The sequence below is a fragment of the Abramis brama genome (assembly GCF_963993115.1).
Source record: "Abramis brama genome assembly, chromosome: 8".
NCBI lineage: Eukaryota > Metazoa > Chordata > Actinopteri > Cypriniformes > Leuciscidae > Abramis > Abramis brama.
Genome location: NC_139970.1, coordinates 36,860,511 through 36,874,227, shown reverse-complemented (window position 1 = coordinate 36,874,227; position 13,717 = coordinate 36,860,511). Strand labels below are relative to the sequence as shown.

The 13,717-nt window shown below is 35.5% G+C and overlaps 1 protein-coding gene across 11 annotated transcripts in view; it reads right to left on the bottom strand.

Moving 5' to 3' along the window:
• pcbp3 (poly(rC) binding protein 3) overlaps window positions 1–13,717 on the bottom strand; it is a 67,752-nt gene that overhangs the window by 40,596 nt on the left and 13,439 nt on the right. For all 11 annotated transcript variants that reach the window (XM_084121900.1, XM_084121884.1, XM_084121897.1 and 8 more), the window contains 4 exons: window positions 1,498–1,550; window positions 792–879; window positions 590–699; window positions 102–242 (listed from right to left, as the gene is read on the bottom strand). The gene's annotated coding sequence lies outside the window, so the exon portion shown is untranslated. The remainder of the gene's footprint in view (window positions 1–101; window positions 243–589; window positions 700–791; window positions 880–1,497; window positions 1,551–13,717) is intronic.

Below are 13,717 nucleotides of genomic sequence, written 5' to 3'. Positions count from 1 at the left end.
CTGCTCAAAAATGGGCCTAAGAGGAACCTACAAGAACCAGTTCAGCAAGATTATAAGGGATTCTAATAGGCACACAGACAAAGAAAGGGCACCATACTCACCAGAGTTGCAGAAAGTTGTGGATCTCAGGACATAAATGGGGAGATTGGACAGATGAAGAGGGGAAGAGAGCGCAGCTGTGTCGCTGTGCGGATCAGTTCATCAGCCTTTAGACTTCTTTCCAGGTTGATAACCGGCCCATTCTGCAGGCAGAAGGGCAAATCAAAACAACACACTGTCAGTTTAAGCCACGTTTGTCAGTCATGCGAGGCTGCCATACGTTGCACCTTCTCCACATCAGGGTCTCTTTGTAGCGAAAGGGGGTTTGCCTCAAGAGCACGGGTGAAATCGCACAAGCCATATGTGCGCTGATTTACTTATCTCACGGTTAACTGAATCCTTAAATGGGAACATTGTGTAAACAAAGGCAAAAAGCATCAGCTTCTAGTTAAGTGTCTAACATTTCTGTGGATGCACCACTTTTGTGGAATTTAACCAAAAAACGTGCCATGCTATGAGATTCATAAATACAAGAAATGGTGTCACTGACCAGAGAGGGATCCTAGAAGTCTCTTGGGTTTTCTCTTCCAGGTCATGTGACCACGTGCCGTCACACTTCCAGACGACTTGAGAGAGTTCTGTCTGTCCAGTGTATCTCACCTTTTAAACAGAAGCAGATGTGTGAGAAAACATTCAGAAAAATCTAATTGATTCACAGATTTAACTACAGTTTTATGACTTATATGCATTACCTGAGCAAGTCCTTACTGTTTCTCTGTACAGGAGGTTTACTTTTTATCTGAAATTAAAGGTTTTCTTCTGCTCTTCCAAACCAAGATTCTGCGAGAAAGATGGGGGGAAAACATTTGCACATTATATTCAGTAATAAATAAAAGTTAGAATCCAATTACATTCTATATATTTGCACAGTGCCTTTAACAATACATATTTGTATTTCCTGTTATGTAGGACAATTTAATAGAACTTTAAAAGATAGGGGGAAAAAAAGCTTTGGGGAAAAAAAACCTGGCAATTTATTAAGAAATATTTCAGGTGTATTTCAGCTTTCATTTTCTAATATAATTGTTTCAAGCCAAACATGCAGAAGTTGGTGTGATACGTATAAAATAAACAAAGTGTTTATTATTATAATATCTATATTATTTAAATATTGCATTATTACTATTATTGTTATATTTATAAATATTAAAGTCTTCAAGTCTTACAGTTAACAGAATATTTCTATTTGGGCATACGTTTGTTAGGTAATTGTTAGAAATAACACCATAAATAACAACACAAATTACAGAAGATCAAAAGGTATTGCATAACAGGAATGATCTGTATTGTTTCAGATTCTCATCCCATGTCTAACACACAAAACTGCACAACAAATTAGCTTGTAGAAATAGTAATGATTTTTTGATGCATATTATTGTAATTGTAACCATCTCTTACGTCTGTGAGCGCACTGCCAAATCCAGCCTTCAACTCCAAGCAAAGAGAAATTCCTTCAAAAAACAAGGAGACATTTATCAGTAAATGAATGTCTATCTGTGTGTGTGAAAAGTGCTCCCTCTAATGGTCATGTTTGGCATTGTTTAACAAGATGGTGATGAATTTGGTTTCTGGCTCTTAAGTGATTATCAAATATATGACATGCATTATAAAATTATTATTTCAGACTACATTTTGATTGGATGAGCCACCTTCAAATCTGCACACAAAAAAAAATCCACAAACACATCTAAGACCGCACATTTTATATTCATTCAGTAAGTTACTACTTTAATCATTGATTCTGTCTTATTACCACAGGATCAAGCAATAATATAACTAGCAAAATATATTTAGCCTGACTAGCCATGGCAGAGAGGGTTTCTCCTAAACATTATATCAAAACCTCTAAAGCTTGACATGTCTCAGTGTCCTAAAACACAATTCACAGTACTTAGGGAAGACTGCCATCTACTGGCAAAAGAAACTACTGACACCTACTGTCAATCATTTTCCAGTTAGATGACCACTCTGGGTAAAAAAAAAAAGGATCATGCAGACTTCTCCACATGTAATATATTGGCAGAAGAAAAACCTGTTAAATATTTACCCAGTCTAGACTCAGCTAGTCCAAAAACCAATTTGGCCAATTTATTTAGAGGCTTCAAGCGGATGCAGATAAAACACTTCGGTCCTCAGCCTGAGCGATATTGTGCAAACCAGAAGTTAATCAGTTCCTCTAAAGGCGCTTACAATCTGATCTCCTGTTTGACATGGAGCCACTTCGGAGAGTCCCAGAGATGAAATTCTATAATGATGGAGACTGAAATTCAGCACAAGGGCTCGACACACAAATCACACTGTATTAATGTTTAATGATCTCTAAAAGCTCCCATTCCTTTTTCGCTTTCTCAGGGTCCCGCGTCCCGGCGTTTACAGATAATCACCTGACCCCTACTCAAGGACTGTCCCAATGTGATGGCGAACGAACACACATCAGTGAGATTAAAGATCTCCGTTGTGATGGCGGTTACAGTGCTCAAAAGATCCATAAAACACATAAGTTATCTCCTTTCGACAGATGGCCCAGAGAGACAACCACACTCACGCTAGGCACATGAACCACACCATGATGCAAGATCATATTTAACACAGCCGTCAGACTCCTTTGTTACATGTTACGCTCAAAGAGTGAAGCAGGAATATTATCAAAAGACTAACACATATGGCATACGTATGTTTACATTTGGCTTTTCCCACTGGCGATATTTCAGACGAACAGCCTTTATAATATATTTACAATATTTCCAATACTGTAGCAGTCACTCAAATCTTTTTTTCTACCATAAATGAAATATTAATAAGATCTAAACTATTTATATTGTGAGCATTAATAATGAATTGCAGCCCTTTCAACATTGTGCTTCAAAATGTAATATCAAGCCTGAGAGGAAAGCAGATATTTTCCCATTTCCATGTAGCCGGGGGGGTTATAAATTAAGAGGGTCCATGCTTTGCTAAATATTGTAAACGCACCTAATGCATTAATCAAATAAGTAAATCTTTGTGGGTGCTCGGAGTGCAATAAAGACAGAGCAGCACAAAACAGTGCTATTGAAATGCGTTTAAGCGTTTCATTACTTTCATTTACTAATAAATAAATGAATCAACTTGGAGACACTTCACTGGCTGTAAATTTTTTGAATCAAATGGCATTTTGATGGAGAGGTTAAAAGGGGAAAGATCTCCACAGGGCTTTTAGAGAAAGTGCAGACTCTTAACTCAGTCATGGAAAAAGTCAGCTCACTTCTGCCGGTGTGCAATTTCATTAACGCTTACATGCAGGCAGGCATTGATTTGCAAAGGAATCTCTCCGAAATGCAGGTCTAATCAATCAAACGTCTCCATTAATTTCAACCAGGGCTGTCGCTTGAATTCACAGGGCCTCGGATGAAATTTTTATGGGCGGGCCTAAGCAAGTTTATAATATGGAGAAAGCTATCCGTTAGCTTTCCCATTCATCTCAATGACAGATGTTTGGCTGGCCAGGACCCCCCGGAAGTGTGCAACGAATGGCCGTCAATGGAAAGATATGTAGATGCAGCATCTACCAAATCTAATTATGTGTGATTGTATGGTTAGTTGGGTATTATTATTTACATTTAGCATTGTTTTTCCTCACCAGTTGAGAAGCACTAGACTATACAGTATAGAAGAGATTCTCAAGTGATTATTCTATTATCCTCAAATGGAATTCTGTGCCTTTTGTGTCCCTGGTAAAGATCATGATCTTACTGCCTTAAAATGTTAAACAATATCAATTTAAAGCTGTCTTAGTCATAAATAAGAGCATTTGAACAGTAAGCATACTGAAGTTGATTCAGTAAAATAATTTGAGACATTTTTCAGCTTCTTTTTGCTCAGACATGGTGCAGACCCTGAGAGTATAAACAGAGATTGTTTAAAGTTGAAGTAGTAGTGTATTTAAAGCGCTTTGGTTCATATTGTTTCCACTGTAAACAAGAGTAATATTGTAACCAGTTGTACGTGGGAGAGGAAATCACACATCCATCCATTCTCTATACCACCCTACTACTTAGTCCACTCTGTTATACTTTGTCCACCCTGTTAAGCAGTTTTTTAAAATAATTTCATTTAAAAAAAGCTAAATATACTAATACTTCAGTGACAATTAACATTTATGAACAGTGAATGGATAATGAACATAGTATGAATAATGTAGTACTTTGAAAAAGTTAACATTTGTAAAATGAGGCATTTGTATCTGAAAATGTAAAATACTGTGTTTGTGAGAAAGTATGTACAATTCATAATATATATATATGTAATGTAATGATGATGATTTATTAACTGATATGATTTTAAAAGGACAAATTGACATGAGTTGTCTAAGAAAATGTACACAATGCCCATAAATTAGAATCATAAGTATTTTAAACTGTTTTGTCCTTAACAGGGTGGACATTTTTGATCTTCCATTTAATTTATTTTGTTTAATAAATGCTTAAATTAATTTACCCGAGCTTGACCAATAGCATTTTTTAAATGTTTAACATCATGATTGCACACAAATTTATTTTTAAGTTGGTTTCTTTTAAATTTCTTTTGACTTTTTGGAATTTGACTGTATGTCCAAAAGCCAAAAAGAAATACCAGAAATGACCCATATATAAACATACATGCACACACTTTATACACACTTTATTTTACATACATACATATAATTTATGCTTTTTTATATAAAATATTGTAAAAAAAAAAAAGATTATTAAATGTATATTAGTCATATTTTCTTGCTACCCAATCAAAACAGATCTGTAACCCATACTGCTAAAAAAAATGTATGTGTCAAATCTGGACAAACCCAACCATTGGGTTTAAAATGTAATTTAAACATTTAAACCAATGGTTGGGTTTGTCCATATTTGACCCAAACATGGGTTGAAACAACCCAGCATTTTTTAGAGTGGGACCCTTAGTGGACCCCTCTCATCAGGGTCTGGGATAATAGCTTGTCCCCCCAGATAACATACCTGATTTAAACTAAAATCAAAAAGAAGAGAACGTTAAGAATAAGAATAATTAGAAAAAAGAATATGTTGTTTTAAGTTTCAATCACCGGATTTTGGAGGACACAAAGCAACTTTTGAGTTGAACAATTACATTTCTGTAATACCAGGACTATATATCCTGTAAATTCTCAGAGAAATATTAAATTGTTGCTAAATGTATGCCACAGTGCAATAAAGAAAACACTGATGAAAGCGCTTTTTTGCCCGGCTATGAAAATAATGCGGGCGTGACTGTGTGAGAGAGTTTGGTGGTTTGCTTTCTCATGACAGGATGCTTTGAAAGTCAGTTTGAAAAGTTGAGCAAGGTTTAAAAGCGAGCTGCAGTTTCAGCAGCCCGAGCAAAGCGAATGGAGCCGACCAAGTGCGGAGGGATTACACAGGAACAAAACAAGTCAAGAAGCAGTAAGCATAATGTTAGGAGAACTGCTTATGTGCAGAAACAGTCTGACAGGGCTGTGAGAGGCTGTCACTTACACACAAACACCCAGAAAAGGAGCTTAGAGGAACCTTTAAAAGCATTTCATCTACACCAGCTTGTTTGACTTTGCCACCTCTTTTCATTCTCTGCTATAAAAACCTGTTGAAAATGCAGACATTATTGCATAATCATGCCTTGAGTCACAAATCTATAATACAATATCACTACTGTTAACACAAATGACTTTCTAGGTATTAGAACTGTACGATTTAGGAAACAAGAGACTCTTTGTATATGGGTAAATGACAAATAAAGACGGCAGAAATGTATTCATGCAGGATTCTTTTCTGAAACACTGATAATATTTCCAATAAAGGTTGATTTAATTAATAATAATAATAATATTTTGTATTTTTATAACAATATATATATATTTACATTAAAATCTCTGGTTAGTATGCATACATTTTTACTTTAAGCTTTTACTTAAGATATCAATATCAAGTCAAGTCAAATTTATTTGTATAGCGCTTTTCATAATACACATGGTTTCAAAGCAGTTTTACAGAAAATCATGATGTTAATGTTTACAATATCTTAATGCCTTATAATCACTTTTAGTAGATTAAAGCAGGTCAATAATATTATAGAAATATTAAATTAATCATGAAATTGTCTCAAATTACCAAATCGCCACAGGAATCAAAACTAAGGTATCAATGTATTTGAGACTGCCTCGAATAAACACTTAAGTGTGACAACTTAATCTAGAATTGAGCAAAGTTTGTGAAAAATTTATAATGCTTCTAGAACACCTAATACAGAAACTCATCAGCAAATAATACAGTGCAGAAGCTTCATTAACTCTAAAATCAAACTATACTGTATAATATTTCATTGCTAATACACACTCCTGTTCAAAGGTTTGGGATCAGTTTTAGTTTTGTAAGAAATTCATACTTTGATTCAGAAAGGATGGATTAAATCAATCAAAAAGTGACAGTTAAAACTTTTACATCGTTACAAATTAAATCTTTTTCATATAAAATCTGTTCTTTTGAACTTTCAATTCATAGAATTCTGAATAAAATGCATCACAGTTTCCACAAAAAAAGAAAAACCATTTTCAACATTGCTAATAATAAGAAATATTTTTTGAGCACCAAATCTATTAGAATGATTTCTGACACTGAAGACGGAAGTAATGGCTGCTGTATTCAGTTTTACCATCACAGGAATAAATGACATTTTAAATATTAAAATAATTGTAATAATACTTTACAGTATTACAGTTTTTACTGTATTTTTGATCAAACAAATAGCCTTGGTGAGAAGAAACTTAATTAAAAAAATATCCAAACTTTTAAACAGTAGTGTAAATACTAAAATACATAAATCAATGGACATTTCACTGTGCAAAGTCAAACAAAAAATATATACGTAATGCTATGGAGTTAAAATGATTATTTTAATATAAAAATGGCCAAAACCATCCTCACCCCTGTCAATGTGCTCTGCTCTATATGCAAATATGATAAAAGGCTTGAATGGCGAATTTCAATAGCTGTATCAGCCTATCCGGACACTCGCGTATTACCCAGACGAGTCATTATACTTTATATGCCCTTGGCATTAATTGAGAGCTAATGGCATTTCATAGATATCCTTTATTTGACCCCTTTTGTGCTGAGCGGCTTTTGTATATTGCGGAAGCCAGTCCCCCAGAAGCCCCTATTCCACCTGGGTATCTATGCCTGAGGGAGACAGTTGTCCCATAATACCCTTCACAGTGTGTGTGTTCTTAACATACGGGTGGGATTCTTCTGAAGTCGCTCGCACAATCTGTGAAAGGGCAGAGCAAAGTAATCAGGCCCAGAGCCATGCAGAAGAACGCTAATAGTGCTGTAAAACAGAGGACGAAGGAAGTGGTCGCCCACACCACAAAACATTACTTATGTAGTGGTCATAATTAGTTATTGATCATTGACAGCTAAATTGAAAAATTCAAATACTTAAATGTGCATCTTAAATCAATATAACTGCATTTGACTACAGCTGCACGATTAATCGTTAAAAGATCGCAATCTCATTTCAAACACCCACGGGATCTTATTCCTAAAGAACTATGGTTCAGCTATGTCTATTAAACGTTTGACAAGTGCGATCACAGCGAACATTCAGATATGCATTGATGCTGACCCAGAGAGAGCAGTTGTCATGTAAAGAAGATAGGAAACAGTCCTTTCAACCACAGTATCATTATTTCTGTGTTCCAATAATTCAAATGATCACAGAAGTACTGGGATAAAAGTTTATAGTTCGAATATAAACATTGATGTCAACAGTAGCGATCAAAATAGAGCAAATCACCTTTTTATAACTTGACGCTTCAAATAAAGACTGTATCAATTACAGTGCAGGCCAAAAGTTTGGAAACATTACTATTTTTAATGTTTTTGAAAGAAGTTTCTTCTGCTCATCAAGCCTGCATTTATTTGATCAAAAATACAGAAAAAAAAATTAATATTGTGATATATTATTACAATTTAAAATAATTGGTTTTCAATTTATTATACTTTAAATTATCATTTATTTCTGTGATGCAAAGCTAAATTTTCAGCATCATTACTCCAGTCTTCAGTGTCACATGTGACATCCAGTCTATCACATGATCCTTTAGAAATCATTCCAATATTCTGTTGGAAACAGTTCTGCTGCCTAATATATTTGATGAATAAAAGGTTAAAAAGAACTGCATTTATTCAAAATAAAAAAATATTTTCTAATAATATAAATCTTCTTTACTATCACTTTTTATCAATTTAACACATCCTTGCTGAATAAAAGTATTGATTTATTTAAAAAAATGAAAGAAAAAAATTACTGACCCCAAATTACTGACCAGTAGTGTATATTGTTGTTACAAAAGATTTCTATTTTTAAAACATTTGCTTCTTTTTTTTTTTTTTTTACTTTTTATTCATCAAAGTATCCTAAAAAAGTATCACAGGTTATGAAAAAATATTAAGCAGCAGAACTGTTTCCAACTTTGATAATGAATCATTTCTGAAGGATCATGTGATAGACTGGAGTAATGATCCTGAAAATTCAGCTTTGCATCACAGAAATAAATGATAATTTAAAGTATAATAAATTGAAAACCAATTATTTTAAACTGTAATAATATATCACAATATTAAATTTTTTCTGTATTTTTGATCAAATAAATATGCAGCAATTAACATTTTGTCAGAACCTCTATTAAATTACGTTAGTTTGTTTAGTTGTCTATTCAGAATAGTGTGAGAATCATGATCTCTATTTTAAACAAAACTCTAAGCAACTCTACTTTGCAGCAACACACACTGACATGCTTGTTTTGTTGAACTCCATATGGCATCGTTTTACAAACACTGCAATTACTCAGTCCTTCAATTCATAAACGAATAGTTCCAAAACTTTAAATTAATTTACTCAACCTCATGTCGTTCAAACTCTCTATTGTTTTCTTTTTTCTTTTATAAAAGCAGATGTTAGGCGAGATGTTGTTTACACACTGGTTGTTTTCCATACAATGAAAGTGAATGGGGTTTTGTCAAGCTTTAAAAATTATACAAAAAAAGCACCATATAAGAACAATAAAATGATTCTTTATTGTATGAATCACATGCAATATTACAAGCCTCCTGAAGCCATATGATAGATTTATGTGTGGAAGAGACCAAAGTTGAAGTCGCTATTCACATATGTGATATAACTCTTAAATCTAATTTGTATGATTTAAATATGCACATACATAAATACAGTGAGGAAAATAAGTATTTGAACACCCTGCTATTTTGCAAGTTCTCCCACTTGGAAATCATGGAGGGGTCTGAAATTGTCATCGTAGGTGCATGTCCACTGTGAGAGACATAATCTAAAAAAAAAAATCCAGAAATCACAATATATGATTTTTTAACTATTTATTTGTATGATACAGCTGCAAATAAGTATTTGAACACCTGAGAAAATCAATGTTAATATTTGGTACAGTAGCCTTTGTTTGCAATTACAGAGGTCAAACGTTTCCTGTAGTTTATCACCAGGTTTGCACACACTGCAGGAGGGATTTTGGCCCACTCCTCCACACAGATCTTCTCTAGATCAGTCAGGTTTCTGGGCTGTCGCTGAGAAACACGGAGTTTGAGCTCCCTCCAAAGATTCTCTATTGGGTTTAGGTCTGGAGACTGGATAGGCCACACCAGAACCTTGATATGCTTCTTACAGAGCCACTCCTTGGTTATCCTGGCTGTGTGCTTCGGGTCATTGTCATGTTGGAAGACCCAGCCTCGACCCATCTTCAATGCTCTAACTGAGGGAAGGAGGTTGTTCCCCAAAATCTCGCAATACATGGCCCCGGTCATCCTCTCCTTAATACAGTGCAGTCGCCCTGTCCCATGTGCAGAAAAACACCCCCAAAGCATGATGCTACCACCCCCATGCTTCACAGTAGGGATGGTGTTCTTGGGATGGTACTCATCATTCTTCTTCCTCCAAACACGTTTAGTGGAATTATGACCAAAAAGTTCTATTTTGGTCTCATCTGACCACATGACTTTCTCCCATGACTCCTCTGGATCATCCAAATGGTCATTGGCAAACTTAAGACGGGCCTTGACATGTGCTGGTTTAAGCAGGGGCCATGCATGATTGCATTGCATGCCATGCATGATTTCAAACCATGACGTCTTAGTGTATTACCAACAGTAACCTTGGAAACGGTGGTCCCAGCTCTTTTCAGGTCATTGACCAGCTCCTCCCGTGTAGTTCTGGGCTGATTTCTCACCTTTCTTAGGATCATTGAGACCCCACGAGGTGAGATCTTGCATGGAGCCCCAGTCCAAGGGAGATTGACAGTCATGTTTAGCTTCTTCCATTTTCTAATGATTGCTCCAACAGTGGACCTTTTTTCACCAAGCTGCTTGGCAATTTCCCCGTAGCCCTTTCCAGCCTTGTGGAGGTGTCTCTAGTGTCTTTGGACAGCTCTTTGGTATTGGCCATGTTAGTAGTTGGATTCTTACTGATTGTATGGGGTGGACAGGTATCTTTATGCAGCTAACGACCTCAAACAGGTGCATCTAATTTAGGATAATAAATGGAGTGGAGGTGGACATTTTAAAGGCAGACTAACAGGTCTTTGAGGGTCAGAATTCTAGCTGATAGACAGGTGTTCAAATACTTATTTGCAGCTGTATCATACAAATAAATAGTTAAAAAATCATATATTGTGATTTCTGGATTTTTTTTTAGATTATGTCTCTCACAGTGGACATGCACCTACGATGACAATTTCAGACCCCTCCATGATTTCCAAGTGGGAGAACTTGCAACTTTTCCTCACTGTAAATATGTATGTGACATGCTTGTCTGATTGGGCAAATTACATATAATTATATATATATATATATATATATATATATATATATATATATATATATATATATATATATATATAAATATAAATAATATCTAATATGTTATATGTTATATAACTCTCACGACCCCAAACTTCTGAAGTATGCGTGAAGTATGCACATCCCGTATGAGCTTCTTATAACTATTCAAATGTGTTTGGTTAACAGAACACTGAGCAATGTGAAAGACTGCAAATTAGCCTTTTAAAATAGACATGAACCAAGACTTGCAGAAATGTTTGGCAAAACGCTTGACACTTTCACACCTTTATGATTGGAGAGGTTCTCCTTTAAAGGCTTTTAAGTCTTAATCCTGCAAAAAGGCTCCTGCAGAAATTCAAAGGCACGGCGCACATTTGAATATCTCCACAGCTCTGTCCCTCCCCCCTTGAGAGAAGAGCAGATAGCGATATCATGTGCTTTACCTTCGCTGCTGGGCTTTTATTGAAGTGAGGGATAGTGTTGTGATGTCACAGACAGTTCTCATCGAGTGGAATTAGCCGATAGATCAAATCCCTCAACCTCGTGGGAGAAATAACAGCGCACTAACTAATCTGCGGTTGAGATTTTCCTGCAAGACGGAGATTGAGTCTCAACTTGAGATGTGCTGTTAAAAAAATGTCAGAAATCAAATAGATCCCGTTAATTACACTACACTTAAAATTACTTATGCATGGACACACTGAGTTGATACCTTCAACCATGGATGAAATCCAGCTCATCTGGTTTGGGTAAATGTTGTCATAACACATTAAACCCATATATTATCTGATTTTCTGTATGCATGCATTGCAGATAATACATGGGTTTAATGTGTCAATTGGCCCAATTCCAAGTACTCTATTTGTTGAGTCTTCCTCTTGCTATAATATTTCAGATCACCATTGTCTTCTATAGTTATGTGGAGCATAGCATAAAGAATCAATATTATCTCTACACTGATATTAACAATGACAAAGCAGTATGTAAGGGTATATTGCACAAGAAGTCTTTATACAAAAGAAAAGGCCTAGTCAGAGAAAAACCTAAGTATCCTGTTACTTGCTAGCCCACGGTACTTTGTTTAACGGTTTCAGGCAGTTCAGAGAAACCATAAGCTCAATATTTGGACAAACACAAAGCATTTCTCTATACTGATGGTCAAGACTGGCCAATAAAAAACATAATATTATAAAGTGTTAATACATTTTAAGTGTTCTATTAAAAAATAATGTTAAAAAAATAATCTGATAAAAAAATGACGGTAAAGACATAATGTTACAAAAATCAAATAAATGCTTTTCTTTTGATCTTTCTAATTATTAGCCTGGTAATACCAAACTCTGCTACTTCGCTTTGCTTCATAGACAGAGTCTGGAAGGGTATAATTGAAAAGCGTTTTCTTTCTCGCGGGGTGGGGGGGGCGCTTGTCTGAAGTTTAAAATCATTGGTTACCCGTAAGCCAATCACATAACGTTTGGTTATGGCGTGTGTTATGCGCATGCTCAGCCGCATCTAACTTCCACTGTAAACACATGTATGATGCGAAAACAAAACCATCGAGCGAAATACCGGAGTGAACATGGCTGTGAATGACTTTTGCAGATTATGTGAAGTAAATCTACGCATCCACGGTACAATCAGCGTCTACGTCACGGCTCTCAGCCCGCCCTCTGTTCGTTGATTGGCCGGCTGTTTTGAGGCCGGAGGAAAACGGGGAAAACGGTCGCTATCTCAGACTGAATACAGAAGTGAACTGAAATTGAGCGGAAGTACGAAGTCTGACGTAGTCAGGCTATCTAATTATCAAAGAATCCTGAAAAAAATATATCCCTATTTTCACCAAAATATCAAGCAGCACAACTATTCAGAACATTGATAATAATGAGAATTGTTTCTTGAGCATTAAATCGCCATATTAAAATGATTTCTGAAGGACAATGAAGACTGCAAAAAATTTAGCTTTGCATTCACAGGAATAAATTACATTTTAAAATATATTAACATAGAAAACAGTTATTATGAATTATAATAAAAGTTCACAATATTAATATTTTTTCTTTAAAGTATGCATTTGATGTATTCTTGTATTTGTGACCCATTAAAGACTTAAAAAACATTAGCAACTCTAAACTTCTGAATTGTGTCTTTACCAAATATATACTATTTCTGCATTTGAATAATGATATATGCCACAATGGGACATGCATGAACATTTCTGAGTGATGCGGATCAGTCTGTGGATCCGAATTTTGAACCACTTCACTGAAACAGACAACACATCATCCAAATACTTGTAAATCACACAAGTCTAACAACAGTCCTGAGGAAACTTGATGGACAAAAATGTATTGTACACACAATATTTCCAGCAGAATCATCTTGAATTCATAGTGAATATTTTATATATCAGCCAAATTCTCCTGAGGGCAAATAGAAGGACACAGAATTCAGATTTTCAGATTTGCATACAGTACACTGCACAGAGCTGAGAGGAAACTCATGCCTCTTTCCTCAATCTGTGCATCCCCAGAACACAGAACCGTTACTGCTGACTTAGCTGCGCAGATGCTTTGGAAGAGCGAACGGCATCGGCTGAGGAAAGTGTGTCAGGCAAGCATATTTGTTATAGAGAGGGCAAGCCAAGATCTATCCTGAACAAACAACGACAACAACAAAAAAGACCCTAGGTGAACCCACAGTCAAAACACAGCCGATGTTTACAGGTTTAAGAC